Source organism: Miniopterus natalensis, chromosome 10 (assembly GCF_054644295.1).
Source record: "Miniopterus natalensis isolate mMinNat1 chromosome 10, mMinNat1.hap1, whole genome shotgun sequence".
Taxonomy (NCBI): Eukaryota; Metazoa; Chordata; class Mammalia; order Chiroptera; family Miniopteridae; genus Miniopterus; species Miniopterus natalensis.
In genome coordinates, this window is record NC_142090.1 from 59,531,554 (window position 1) to 59,537,353 (window position 5,800).

Here is a 5,800-nt window from a genome sequence, read left to right on the forward strand (position 1 = left end):
CTTCTGTTTATTTTGAAGGACAAACAAAATTGACAAACCTTTAGCTAGACTAAGAAAAAAGAGGAAAACTCAAATAAAATCACATAGAAGAGACATTACAGATGATACCACAGAAATACAAAGGATCGTAAGTGATTACTTTGAACAATTATAAGCCAACAAATTGGGTAATCTTGAAGAAAAAAATAAATTCCTAGAAAAATATAACTTATTAAAACTGAATCATTAAGAAATAGATAATTTGAATAGACCAATAATGAGTAAGAAGATTGAGCCAGTAATCAAAAACCTCCCAAAAAGGAAAAGTTCAGGACCAGATGGCTTCTGGATCTATAGAAGTCACCAAACAATTATATAAAAATTAGTGCCAATTCTTCTCAAACCTTTCCAGAAAGTTGAAGAGAAGGGAACAATCCCAAACTCATTTTACAAGGCCAACATTACCCTGTCACCAAAGCCAGATAGGGACACTGCAAGAAAAAAACACTATAGGCCAATATTTCTGATGAATATAGATACAAAAATTCTCAACAAAATACTATCAAATCAAATTCAACAGCACATCATTATCAAATGGGAGTTATCCCTGGGATGCAAGGATGATTCAACATATACAAATCAATAATAGAATGCATCACAATAGTAGAATTAAAAGTAAAATAATATGACAAGCCATGGCTGGTTTTGCTCAGTGGTTAGAGCGTTGGCCAGCAAACTGAAGGGTCCCCCAGGTTCAGTTCCAGCCAAGGGCACATACTTTGGTTGCAGGCTCGATCCCCGGCCCATGGGCATGTTCAGGGGCAACCAATCAATATATCTCTCTCACATTGATGTTTCTCTCTCTCTCCTCGCTTTCCACTCTCTTTGAATAGCAAAGGAAAAAACATTCTCAGGTGAGGATTTAAAAAAAAAAAAAGGCTTATCTGAATAGATACAGAAAAAGATACTTTTGACAAAATTTAACATTCTTTAATGACAAATATATACAAATCAGGTATAGAAGGAACATACCTCAATATAATAAAGACCATATATGACAAGTCCATAGCTAATATCATACTCAATGGTGAAAGATCTCTAAGATCAGGAACAAGACAAGGGCGCCCACTCTCACCACTACTATTCAACATGGTACTGGAAGTCCTAGCCAGAGCAATTAGGCACGAAAAAGAAACAAAAGGCATTCAAATATGAAAGAAAGAAGTAAAATTGTCTATGTAAACAGATGATATGATATTACATATGCAAAACCCTAAAGATTTGCTGTTAAAACCAATAAATAAATTCAGTCAAGTTGCAGGTTACAAAATCAACATACCAAAATCAGTTGCATTTCTGTACATTAACAATGAAATATCTGAAAAAAGAAAGAAAACAATTCAATTTACAATAGCATAAAAATACTTAGGAATAAATTTAACCAAAGAGGTGAAAGATGTGTATACTGAAATCCATAAGATATAAGTAGATCTAAATAAATGGAAAGATATCTTATGTTTATGGACTGGAAGAAATTAATATTGTTAAAATGTCCATACCACCCAAAGCCATCTATAGAATCAATGCAATCTCTATCAAAATTCCAATTTCATGTTTCACAGAAATAGAAAAAAAAAAGTCCTAAAATTTTATGGAACCACAAAATACCCTGAATAGCCAAAGCAATTCTGAGAAAGAAAACAAAGCTGGAGGCATCATGTTTTCTGATTTTAAAATGAAACCAGAAAATATGATGCCTCCAGCTATAATGAAAAGTGATAGTAATCAAAACAGTATGTAGTGGCATATAGACACATAGCCAAAGGTACAGAACTGACAGCCCAGATACAAACGCACACACACACAGACATTTGGTAAGGGAGCCTCTGAACCTTGCGAATATTCTGTTAAATGAAAAAGATAGAGAAGGAGAAATAATATATGTTTTCAGTTATATGTGGAATCTAAAAAAGCCAAACTCACACAAATAGAGAGCAGAATGGTGGTTGTCAGGGGCTAGGGGTTGGAGGAAGTGGGGAGATGTTAGTAAAAGGGTACAAACTTCCAGTTATAAGATGAGTAAGTCCTGGGGATATAATGTACAGCATGGATAACTATAGATAATAGTAATGCATTGTATACTTGAAAGTTAAGAGAATCAATCTTAAATGTTATCACCACAAAAATAAAAATAATTAGATAAAGATTGACTCAGCTGGAGATTAGGATTTGGAAATCACCAACCAGCCATCCCTGATGACAAAGAAACAGATCATCAGAGCTTTTGAGTGGCTGTTCATAATAAGTAGCCTCTTATGAGGCACAATTTGAAGCACATTGGACTGGAATAAGTTCACTCTAAATCTCTATACTGTTACCAGATATATTTCTTTCATTATGTGAAGTTTTACTGTTAAAGGTTTCTTTTTGAATCTTAAAGAGTTTGATTTATCAGTGATTACTTAGCAAAGTGAATTAAACCAGTTGTTAAAAACTTTTTAATTGGTGGAATGAAAAATTTTTTTCAAGTAAGATTTTATTGGGGATGATAGCATATAGATTAAAAAAATTAAAAGTATTCTTAATGCAATGGGTGCCAGAAAGTCCTACCTGCTTAGGCTGTCTCTTTTTTTGTTTTTTTGTTAATCCTCACCTGAGGATATTTTTTCCATTGACTTTTTTTAAAGAGAGAGTGGAAGGGAGGGGGCAAGACAGAGGGAGAGGCACATCAGTGAGAGAGAGACACATCAACTGGTTGCCTCCTGCATGTTCCCTGACCTGGGCCAGGGATGGAGCCTACAAACTCGGTACGCGCCCTTTACTGGAATCCAAGCCAAGACCCTTCAGTTTGCAGGCCGACACTCGAACCGAGCCAAACCAGCTAGGGTGTGTCTTCATTTTTGCTATAATTTTTCCCCCCATAGAACTGCCCAAAGACCCTGCACCAAAATTTTGAGTTTTGCAGGGCAAAGTTTAGAAAACAATCCACAAAATTACCTGAGGAAAGTGGAGGAGAAAAAGGGCCATAGGAAAATTGTTCCTGTTTTCTCATTTGGGTGAGAGCCAGGCTTCCTAGTACCAAGTGTGAGACTTTCTACAAAGGTTTCATCCCTTCTGGAATTGGCTAAGCTCCTTCCTTGTTAATCACATACAGCTACTAGGAGATGCTTTAGGACAAAACTCAGAATGTGCATGCATCAGTCAGACCCAAGGAAGAAATAGATGACACATGCAAATTAGGATAATTTGAGGAAGATTATTAAAGTTAACATGGAAAAGTGTCAGTGGAGGGAAACCGTAAGCACTGACCTGGAGTTAGTGGCAGCAGAGCTGCTTCCCATGAGGCCTGAAGAAATGAAGACAAAGAGAGGTTTTGGAAAACCAAAGGAGAGAAAATCTTGTCAAGCAGGATACTTATAAGGAAGCAATTACCTTCAGCCAGGAACAAAGCCAGAAAGGTGGCTTTGTAAAGAGAAAGACAGGGTAATAAATGTTCTTACTCTTCTCCTTCCTTTCAGTTTCTTACTGAGTCATCCTAATGGCCAGCCCCAACTGGAAGCAAGAAGACCAGAGGGGCCTATTGATGTAGTCCTTATAGGTGAGCAACTTGGGCAGAAAGAAGGGTGGAGAAGGGAAGAGAGTTGAGCTACAGGGTAAATGGAAGCTATCAGAACAATAAAAACCTTTGGAGAATAAAATCTACCAACCAATAAACATGTTTCCAATGCTGGGTAATGCAAAATAATACACTACATACAAGTAGGAGAGGAATTACTACTAAAACCTTCAGCAGTAATTCAGATTAGTCAGCTGAGGAGCCTTGGGGTGTTAGACAATGAAATCCGACTTCTACAACCCTACTATGACTTGAGCGTGTTATTTTCTCTTCATTGCATAGGGCCTAGCAACTACCAGCTAATTCCAAATGCCAGACGTATTACATAGGTCAGTGCATCTCCTTCCACTGTACTCCATCCAGATTTACCACAGATGAAAATCTTAGTAACTGCAGTGCTACAGCATGCCAGAGCTAGTAACAGTTATTTTAAGTCACATGTATTATTTATGCATATACTTTGTATATATTCTATATTATTTGTTATGCACACTATATATATACACACATACATATGCACATATATATACATTTATTCTTTTACTCAAGTTTACCTAAGTTATAGAAAACTTACAAATTGACTAAAAAGTAAATTTGAAAAGTTCTATTACAATTAAGGAATTTGCAACCATGGTTTTAAACCTTTCTACAAAGACAACTGATAAGCCGATCAGATTTATATACAATTTCATGAATATATACATATGTAATAAATATGAATTTATTCATATATATGAATAAATTTATAAATACAAATTCATATACATATATGCATTTATTTGTTTTCAAAGTTGTTGGTGTAAATTATTGATAGTATTCCTTTAACTTTTTAAAAAATGTTTTTATTGATTTTTTGAGAGAGAGAGAGAGAGAGGGAGAGCGATATAGAGATAGAAATATCGATGTGAGAGGAACATCCATTGGCTGCCTCCTGCAAGCCCCTTACTGGGGATTGAGCCCAAAGCCCTGGCATGTGCCCTGACTGAGAATCAAACTGGTGACCTCATCATGCATGGGTTGACGCTCAATCTGCTGAGCCACCGCTACTGGGCTTCTTTAACTTCTTTAAATTAAAAAACTTTGGAGGGGAAGATTGTAGATTCACAAGCAGTTGTAAGAAATAATACATTGCAATGATGTGAATTTCTTACTGAATTAAACCTTGAAGGGCAAGTACATGAGCTTTTAACCATGAAAAAAAAGTAATACAGACAGACCCAGCGTATCTTTTGGCTAGTTTCCCCCAATGCTAACGTGTTGGAAAGCTAAGGATGAAACCACAGCAGGGTATTGACATTGATATGGTCAACATACAGATAATTCCGTACCTAAAGGATCACGCTAGATTCTCCAAGATGGCAGTGGACAGGACCTGATGGATGCTTAAAGTGTGAGTGGGTGAGTGTGTGGGGGGAGTGTGTGCGTGCATGTGAGTGTGGGGGCATCTGTCAGTCAGTGCCGGTGATCCTTGGGGGTACCGCAGCTCGTGGTAGGGGAGTTGCCACAGCTGCAGCGCTGCTCAGCCTGGAGCTTCTCTCGGATTGAGTGTGGAGAGCGTGCCATTTTGCAAGATCCCCAGGGTCCTCCTCTGGAGGAGGTTGCAGGGAGCAGCCCTACCTGGCCACCCAAGGCCACAGAGGGATGGGCACACCAACCCCCTGACACAGCACCCACACCGGGCCTGACTGCAGCCTTGATAGGGTCGTGACTCTCTGACAGGGTGCACAGACCTAACCTACCTGCCCCCTTGATGGGGTCCTGCCTCTTTGACACTGTGGGCACAGCCTCCCTGCCTGCCTGCCTGCCTCATCTCCTCCTGGGACCTTCCTGACTCCTCCACCCAGAGCAACCAGCTCACCTGCCTACCTGGCCTACAGCCTTGACTTGCTGCACCTGGCCCTGGCATCATGGCCAACGCCTACCAAACACACAGGCCTGCCCTCAGGACCCGGCTGACAGACCCAGGGTCCTGGGGCTACCAGAAACCAGGCCCTGTTCACACCCTGCAGCCCTGACCTGGTACCCCAGAACAACTGGCACAATAAAATGGGGAGACAAAGAAATAACACCCACATGAAAGGAAAGGAGGAATCGCCAGAAAAAGAACTAGATGAAATAGAGGCAAGCGATTTATCAGATATAGAGTTCAAAATAATGGTTATAAGGATGCTCAAGCAACTTAATGAGAACTTCAAAAGCCTGCAT

The 5,800-nt window shown here is 39.1% G+C and overlaps 1 non-coding gene across 1 annotated transcript; it reads left to right on the forward strand.

The window, feature by feature from the left end:
• Positions 1-4,723: 4,723 nt before the first annotated feature.
• On the forward strand, positions 4,724-4,795 carry LOC148092274 (small nucleolar RNA SNORD36). The gene has a single exon (XR_015715210.1). It is a non-coding gene; the product is annotated as a small nucleolar RNA SNORD36 (small nucleolar RNA).
• Positions 4,796-5,800: the final 1,005 nt, after the last annotated feature.